Source organism: Lycorma delicatula, chromosome 8, assembly GCF_047948215.1.
Source record: "Lycorma delicatula isolate Av1 chromosome 8, ASM4794821v1, whole genome shotgun sequence".
NCBI classification, from domain to species: domain Eukaryota; kingdom Metazoa; phylum Arthropoda; class Insecta; order Hemiptera; family Fulgoridae; genus Lycorma; species Lycorma delicatula.
In genome coordinates this window covers 138,659,459-138,669,285 of record NC_134462.1, presented here as the reverse complement: position 1 = coordinate 138,669,285, position 9,827 = coordinate 138,659,459, and the positions used below count along the sequence as shown (strand labels likewise).

Sequence of the window (9,827 nt, the reverse complement as noted above, 5' to 3'; positions counted from 1 at the left end):
AAGTTGATTTTAAGTAGTGTTAACTTAAGCTTCTTTAAATTTAATATTTACGTTTAATATTGTAAATGCTATTGAAACAAACAAAAAGATTTTGTGTATAGCATTAATAACACAAAATACAGCTGGATTGAAAATGACATATAGTGAAATATTAGCCGCTAATTATGGATAACAACATCGGAGGTTTAATATAACCATATAATAATTGGTTTAAAATAATCCTTCTCATATATTCATACATATTGTAATTACATAATGTACACACACACGTGCGCGCGTGCATATGTAGTTAGACGTAGTCAATCAGACGGATTCAATGTGTATATAATATTGGAAACAATCGTTCGATAAAACTAGGGTACAAAATTGTCTATCATAAACAAAGAATAATCTCATTGGAGGCTGTAATAGTGGTTATGTTTTGATGGACGGATGTGTAGTAAAAGACTCCACCCACATTTTAGGTGCGCAAGCGTCGTAACTTACGATAGTGCTGGTGGCGTCACGACGCCTGTAACCGTTTTACCGCTTCAGTCACAGCCGACGCTTCTTCGGTCGGACAACTCTTCGGTGTGAATTTCTCTCCTCTCGTTTAACTTACGCAGCAGTTGTAAATTTTCGCTACGTAATTTATTTAAGGTAAAAATAATTATTTTTAATTACGTGTTGCTATTTTTTTTTTTTTATAGATGGATTTTAGTATAGATAAACAGAACGTTTTTATTTGATAAATGAAAAAAATGATTAAGAATTGCAGAAAAAATTAGCTTACTTTTAAATGCAAAAAAGTGAATATAAGCAGGTAATTAGAAACAATTTTTGCGATAAGAAAGCAGACAGTTGTATACTATAAATCAAGTAAGAAACAAAAAGTAACTAAGTAAATAAAAATAACACGTAATATTTCTACAATGTACCAACAGTTTTAGATTAGAAAAAAAATATGAATATTAATTATTAAGTGTAAAAGCGCACAAAATAAAATATATTGTAATTATGAGAAAAATTATTTTACCGCGTATAAAATAAAATAATATTACACATTTATCAAATGTAAATCTATATAAAATAAGCCAGTAGATCACTAAAAAAAAAACATTTTTTTAAAATTAGCTTATAAAAAACGAAATAAATCAGGGTAATTAAAATATTCAATAATACTTAACATCATTTTATTGTTTTTATAAAGACATAACAGTTTTATTTACATTTTAATTACGGGTGACTGTGAAAAAAATTATTTGCAGAATTGTAAAAATATATTCCAACCACGTGAATGAAATAAAACGTACTTTCTGCTGAGTGGTTGAAAATATTAAAATGGAATCGTTCATTAGAATAATTTCATATAGATTTTTTCGTTTGCTTTTTTTCAAAAATTTTTACTCTATGTTGGAAACAAAGGGAACTGAGTTCTCTTCCATATTTTTCCGTTGTATTTCCAGATAAATCAGGAAATAAAAAAATCATATATAATACAAAATTTGAAATAATTTATATTTACGTAAATAAATAATTTTTTGCCGTCAAGTTTTCTTAGTTACAATTTAATAATAAAAAAACTGTTTTCTGAAAAGTAAGAAATAGTTTTCTACTACTATTGTTTTCGCTTTTTTACAATTAATTTAATAACTTAGCATTCCAAAGAAGAGTTATTATGGGAAGATAAAACAAAACTAGTCGACGTATTTTTAACGTAGACAAGTCATAGGATAAATCGTGGATATTTTCTAATCACTTAATCGTTAAAATTATTCAATAACAAGCCATAATTTTAAAATTTTTAGTATAATTCATGATGTCACCCGAATTAAATAATTAGGCATAGAAAACCAAATAGGTTTTTTCTACGCAAGAATTAAATATATAATATAAATTGTTATTTAGAATGTAGTATTTTATCATTTATATTAAAAATTACGGAAAAAATATAGAAGTATGTCTGTGAATTTATAGAAAAATACCTCGCTATTAAAAGCAATATAAATCGCGATACTATGCAGAGGATAGGAAGGCTGAGTACTAATTTATAACGGAGTGGATTTCATTATTATAATTTACGGATGTATAAATCTGCTTCTCAGTAAATTAAAAAAATTAAACCACAAATGTGTAAATGTATGCTTAAAGATATGTATACGCAGCTTAACGTAAGGCGATCCTACATATTCATTTTTTGTATTTAGGTCTACTTAAAAATACGGTAAAATTTAGCATCTTTACTTGAAGTTGCTTACATTTAAAAAACGTACAATAAATAAAAATATTCCCGCGAATTAATAAAAACTATTATTATTGTTATTCTCGCGAAGATAACTAGTAATTATTTCATGTTTTTTTTTTTTTTTAATTCACATTTTGTGCTGCATCAACAATAGAATTACTATCTTCCGTTTAAATAAAATACTGTAGTTTTTTCTTATAACAGTCTTTTGCAGAACTGAAAACTATAAAATTTAAATGCGATTTAATGTTTAGTATGTGCTAATAATATATGTACACAGAAATGTGAAAAAGTGGATTTTATTAGAATAATTTACGGATGTATAAATCTCCTTCTCAGTAAATTAAAAAAAAAAAAACTATTGGTTCGAAAATTATGTGTTCTTCAAATCGTTAAAAAATATTTATATCAAATAAAATATTAAAATTCTGGATATAAAATCTTTAAATGTCAAACGGTACATGAAGTTGTAATACGTAATTTTAAGGTAAATTTTTTCTTTCGGTTGAATAAAACTATTTTCAGTTAATAAATGTAGATTTTACTGTAATGAATTATAATAAAAATAATAAAACAGAAATTAGGGCCGTCCGTTTTGCCGTAAAGCATATGGTAATTTTATTATTTTAATTTTATTTTAATCGATTTTAGTGTACACTAAACGCTTTTTCATTATAAGATGTATTTTTACGTTGCTAGGTTTTAGTTTTTTTAATTAAATTTTGTGTTTTTAAAATTTTTTTTACAAAATATTGTGTCAGGGCGATGATAACGCAAAAGCCTTGAAAAAAGAACTGATTTTTTTAACATACATATATTCCAAAAAAAATGCTTTGATATTTTTTAAAACGTAATTCACGCAACTTTCCTTCAGCTGTATTTTTTTTAAACCGAGATAATATTCATCCTGCTGGGGAAAAAATTTACTAGAACGAATTATATGCAACCTTTCGCCTTTATTTCAAAATAGACATGCCAAAAAAGATTAGATAATTTGTCTGAATTATCAATAAAACATGTCCCAGTAGCGATAAATACATAACGTCGCTATAATAGTGTAATATTATTACCGTACTTTATTTACAATATCATAGAAATTAGGTTACAGGTTAATCAAATTTTTTTATTTCTATTTTAAACTGCGAACGTATCATTTGAAATATATTTTTCATAAATTAACACGGCATATTCTATATAAATATAGCACAATTTTAATATTTTTAATCCCACATTTTACGTTAGTTGTAACATCTGTTTGCAGGAAAAATTGTTCAAAGAAATATTTATACGATTTTAAATTAAACTTAATTTTTATTAGTAATTTTAACATGTCAACAAGAAAAGATTTGCCTTTGTTTCTTCTGTTCAAATAACTGTACGTAAATTTTAACTTAACTTTAAAACGAATATACTGATAATTAAATATTTAATAAATACCTCAGTTGCATATACATAAGTAGGCTACTTATTTTGTAAATTGGAGAAAAGATCCACAAAAAGGGTTAAAAAAATTACATAAAATCTAAACGTTCATTTATCATTATCGCTTATCATTAACTAAATACTGAAAAATAATAACTCGGCCGATCTGTGTGGTGGACAGGTAGCGTCTCGGTCTTTCATCCTGGGATCACGGGTTCGAATCCGTTTTAGGAATGGCATTTTTCATATGCTACAAAATTTCATTTCCATATATCCGTGTACGAGCTTCTCAGTAAATTTTTGTGGTAATTAATTCATTAAAAAACCCCCAAAACCAGTCGTTTGTACCTTTGATTTTGGAATAAAAGTAAAAAAAAATAAAATATCTAATTATTATTATTATTTAATATTATAATAATATTAAAAAAAAATCATTTCGACAGAGAAATATACTGTTTCTTAGAAGGATTTATGAATTTTTTAAAAATAAATTTGTTGAGAATTTTTAATGGATTGGTAATTTATTTAAACAGCATAAGATCCTTTTCTCGCAGATGAAATATTGTACAAATTTTACCACGAAAAAAATGTTTGTCTGGGTTGATGGATGAGTCTGTTATTGCTTTGGATAAGTGATTTTTCTTTTTGAATATATCAAGAGAAACACATTTGGAAGACAACCTCGTTGGCTGAGTAGGCAGTGTCTTTCATGGGGTCCCGGGTTCGAATACCGGTCAGGCATGGCATCTTTTCATACGCTACCAATTTGCACCGGGTGATCTAACGTTTGAATACTTTAGTTAATTTAAAATATACCTGTACTTTGGTTGTTTGGTTTATTTTTTGATCTAATAAAATATTCAGTGGAATTAGATTTTATTATGTTATACATATTTATTTTATATAACTAAAAAAATAACTGGAACTCTTTTTAATTAAATTTACGTTTATTAAAGATACTATAAGTTGAGTACGATAATATGATACATTGGCATCGATTAAAAACTAATTTTTAAAATACTTTTTCTTCGTAAAATAAATGCGTTCTATGATTAAATAGGTGTAGATTTTATCCGTTCAACATCGATATAGTTTTTATTACCTTAATAAAGATAGGTTATTAAATTAACAAATCTTCGCTCACTAATTTGTTATAACGTCTTTAAGAAAAAATTAAGTAGATTTAGAATTAACTACAGCTAATCCTATTTCTGGTTTACGGTTATATGAAAATCGTCCAAATATAATGTAATATTAAAAACATTTATTGAAACCCGTGTGAATTTTTGCAGTTATTTTTTTGTTTCTACGCATTTACTTATGCCATAAGGAACATAATTTTACAAATTGAGACGGTTTTCAACCTCTTCTAAGATCCTTTTACATGGTACTCAATTATCGGCGAGTGTTACTGTAAGTACTAAGTATCTAGAACGGGAGTCTGAACAAATTTTAACTTCGTTTGGACTTACCGTTATAATTCTAAACTCGAATATTCCTACAGAAAGATTTAACTTCAAGATTTTGTAATAAAAACATATAATAAGGCTGATCGATGTAAAAAATTTGTTAAGTAATGTTCCAGAGCAGAAGCGTATCTTTTTTCCTTACCTTTTATATTTTCTTCCTCGATTTACAAAATTACGGCTTCTATACTTGTTGTCAGGTTCTTGCTGAGAAAATAAGGAGATGAGAAATCGGGAAATTTTAATGCGTTGGGGTTTAATGGGGTTTCTTAAGGAATTCCCATCGTAATAATAGTTATCAGTAAGCGGTAATCTTAAAGTTCATTAGTAAATATGTATATATATCTGCCAACACTATTAAATAGGTTTAAAACTCAATTAACAAATTAAAAAAAAAAAAAAACAAAATTAATCAAGTGAAAAATAAATAAAGAAGTAAACAAAAATATCACTAGATTTTGTGACGGTAACTGCAAACTGTCATTCAGTAACCCCTTAGTCAAGCGCATGGAGACGTTTTAACCTTCGGACGTCCCCACTCTTATCAAGCAGATTGATCGCTACGTGGTTGACGTGATTTTCTGTACGTTGTTGGTATTTAACACTGTGCTTTCTTACAACCTCACGAACCGTATATAAAATAAAAATTTGTATTAGCTACGTAGATCTAGGAAGCTTATAAAATAAAATATATGATTTAACTAAAGTAGGATGTTTCAGATACGTATACGTATATATATATATATATATATATATATATATGTACATATTTATGATATGAAGGGGAGAAATCAAATTAAGTTACAACCAGTAATTAAAGATTGCTTATTCTCTCAGTTGCGTTTTTAGCTATCTTTCATTATTATTTGCAAAAGAATCAACTTATGATAACATGTATAAATTCATAATCTTTTACGGTTTATCACGGTGCGATAGTTTATTTTACTTATAATTTCTAGAAATAATCTCACCTCTGTATCTTAATAAACCGTTAGAAAATTGTACGATCAAAAATTAAGATTTCATATTATAACATTTTTAATAATCACGGTAATTTAGTGTACTAAAAGATTTATATTTTGTTAGCGGCTGTACTTTTACTTCAAACAAACTTAAATTATAAATTACACCTGAAAACATTCAGAAGAGCTAGAGATTATAAATTACAAACATTATAAATTTATTTTACAAATAAAATACGCATACAGTTGCTTACCTATAAAGAAGTGTTGTAGATTAACTACGAATAAAGAATTCAATCACTTATCGACGGATAAAACATTTAATTATTATTTATAAAATAACAAAAATAAAACGATTTTAAAATGGCCCGATGTTCAGAATAGTTTGAAGACGGTTACCGTTTCGATTAATACATTTTTCAAGTCGAATTTTTACGATGTCTTGAGTAATTGCTATTACTCAAAGTGAATTTTTCCTTCGAGTGAGTTTTCCTTTCAGTCGGTGGAGCACTGTACTCCTTAATCGTCAAATATTCCACGAGAAAAAAATCGCATGCTGTGAGATCCAGTTACCTCTTGAATCAAGGAATATTGCCGCGCCTGGAGATAAAGCGGTCTGGAAATAATCATTTAATTGTGAACTTATCGATTACATAGTTGAGCGATCGATCCCAAGTTTTTGGGTTGACTTAATGTTTCTGTGCTTTTTGATTTTCCAATCGTATCGGCTGAGCTCCCGGACCGCGAAAATATCAGGAAACGTGTTCGGCGGGAAGGTTTATAAACGATGCTCCCAATCCTCAAAACATTCAGAATATTTGCGAAATTCTAAACCGATTTCGTAAACACGGTCGGAGAAACATTTTTACTATATTATTCTTATGTACTCAACCGTGCGGTAGAATTTTGATATTTTCTGCTTCAGAAAATTTAAGGGCTTTATTTCATCACGCATTTGCTTCGATGATAGGGCATTCAATTATTTGCTATTGCGGATTTCGTTGTTCAAGTCGTTTAAAGTCGAGGAAAAATTATTTCTGGTCTTTTGTTTATTCACTTTTGGAAAATAAAAAAGAGTGTACTCCAAAGTATTCGAGACTGTTATGTTATCGACGCAAACTTTGGGAATAGCTGCTGCTCTGCCACCGTTTATTATGTTAGATTTCGAACTCGAAATTATTAAGTGTTGTTACTACTAGAATTAGACGCATATAGTCTAAAGGGCTACAAGAACGGTAGAGCGATCAAGATGATCCAAGTATAAAAGTAAATACAAAGATGACGTACGCATGACGATAAGGTTCCAGAGAAATTCCTTCCCATAGCTGATTATTTTGAGTTCACATACGTCCGCGATAATAGTGCTCAAGGAAGAAGAAGAGCCGTTCCGGTATGATATCCTCCAAAGTTATGGAATCAATACGACCCTATGCTTCAATATTTTACGAGGAGAAAGAATTCTTCTAAGGAATGACACAACCGTTTTCAAGTTGTTGTTGTTGGACGGCATCATCCGACTTTATGTGCATTTTTAACGAAGATACAAAAGGAGCAAGAGGGTACGGAAGCTATGCAAAACATTTTTCTGTCGGTAAAAAAAAACCTATTTCTTTTGTCGACTAATTTACCATTGGAAATTAAATATACTGGAACTAATATTGTTCTGGGAAAATAAACTTTTGTTCTTTTGGATATTATAATATCTTCTGGGCCCATTCCGATTTGGGGTTTTTGTACTCCAATCGTAGCAGCACTCCCATCATTGTCGTCAAAGAAATATGGACCGAATATTTCAGAGGATGCAATTCAACACCGTACGACGTCTTTGTTCTATGTAGCAATTCTTGACGCGTTGTTTGATACTCACATATGTGGAAAAGTGATTTAGTGTACAATGTCTTCGTTTTTTTCTGTAAGATTCAAAGGTCGATGATTTGAATCTTACAGAATTTAATCTTTCGAACGCTGATGTTCGACAAGCCAAATAAAACTGAACGATGAGGATAGATTGTTTGGGGCTTCTTAGTGTTACGTTTTTTTAGAGAGTTTTAGGGACATTCCTTTGTTTACCAGGAGGCTTCTCGTTTAACACCGATTTAATTTCTTCAAAATTCTGCAACCAAATTTTAATGAAACAGGTTGATGGTACCCTATCTTAGTGCATATTGAAGTGGCGTGGAAATAATCGTTGTACAGCTATAAAAATATCGCAATTTTTGTAGTATGTTTTAATCGAAACATTCGCTGTTAATTTAATGCACTGTTCATCATTATAGGCAAAAAAGAATCTGTTATTGAACATTCTCAAATGTTAACGGGGAAAAAACCGTATACATATATATATATATATATATATATATATATATATATAAAACGATATTGCAGTTTAAAAAAATGCTTCATATTTCAAAAGTAAGGAATACTAGGTAGAAACCGTGCGGATCTATATAGTTATAAAATTACTACTTTACGGCGAGATTTTTTCCGTCATATTGAATCAAACTTTTTTTTTTTTTTAAATAGGAAGGTGGACATCTGATATGCGATTTTAATGTAAAGTTTGACGAGAAAACCGTTTCCCGATGAATGCCTTTGGATTTTAGTTCTAAGCAATCAAATCTGCATAACATGTATGTCAATTTATTATTTAAAATTTTTATTTAAGAAAAAAAAAGAAAAAAAAAAAGTATACGTATTCATATTTATGCAAAACGTGAGAATGAATTTATTAGTGCAAAGATAAACAAACTTTGTCGTATCCATTACCAATTCCGAACGAAATCTGTATTTACCTGTTAAACATTAAATGCAAGTGTATACATAAACATGCATTGAAACTTTTGATCTGGTTAGGGAAAGCTTTTAAATTAACATTAAATATTTTAATTAACTAATAATAACGTTTTTAAAATAAAAAAATAATTTACTGAACATTAAAATAACAATCCGTTAATCTTATTTATAAATTAATTTTTAATTTTTACAGAACGGTTAACAAAATTATTTAACTGCTTTTAGAAAGACAAATATTTACTACCGTTGATAAAATGCAGCCTTTAAAGCAAACGTACTCTGTTTTATTTTTTATTTGTTAAATGCTTTTTATTCGTTTTCGGTGGTATTAAGCAGAATTGTAATTGTGTTCGGAGAAGAAAAAAAACTGTTATTTAAAAGGCTTAAATAAATTCTTTCATTAGTAATTGAAATTCAGTATAATAACTAAAACTACTGTAATTAGGATTACCTAAAAAAAGTTAAATCGGTAATTAAAAAATAAATAGAAATAAAGATAGTAATATTTTCTAGTCGTAAAAATAATATAAAAAATTCTGAAAAACTTAAATAAAATTATTTCAAAAGTATTGAATTCTTTAGAAGTAAAAATTTAACTTCACGTTGAGGTTGGAACATAAAGATGCAAATAATACTGTATAACAGTTCACAATGTAAACGCTACTTTACGATACCCATAATAAAAACGATCTTCAAATAAATATACCGATGTCGTAAATCTTCTAGAAAACTTACACTAATATAAACAGAACATCAAATCTTTGAAAAAGAGATATAAAAACAATTAAAAATGAAATCGACGATCGGGATTACTATTTTTTTTTTTTTTTTTTTTTTTTTTTTTTTTTTTTTTTTATATTTCCACCTACTCCTCTGGAACGGATCTACAATCAAGTTTGACTCGCGCCAGAGGAGTGTCCTTTACTCTAGCTCGCCTCCCCGTCCGCCGGCTGTATGTCC

General features: G+C 28.4%; 1 protein-coding gene across 4 annotated transcripts in view; it reads left to right on the top strand.

Annotated features, from left to right (window-relative positions):
- The first annotated feature begins 525 nt into the window (after nucleotides 1-525).
- The window catches only part of LOC142328852 (RNA-binding protein Raly), a 938,200-nt gene continuing 928,898 nt past the window's right edge, over nucleotides 526-9,827 (top strand). For 2 of the 4 annotated variants that reach the window (XM_075372956.1, XM_075372952.1), the window contains exon 1: nucleotides 526-639. The gene's annotated coding sequence lies outside the window, so the exon portion shown is untranslated. The remainder of the gene's footprint in view (nucleotides 640-9,827) is intronic. The other 2 variants (XM_075372958.1, XM_075372955.1) reach the window with 1 other exon arrangement.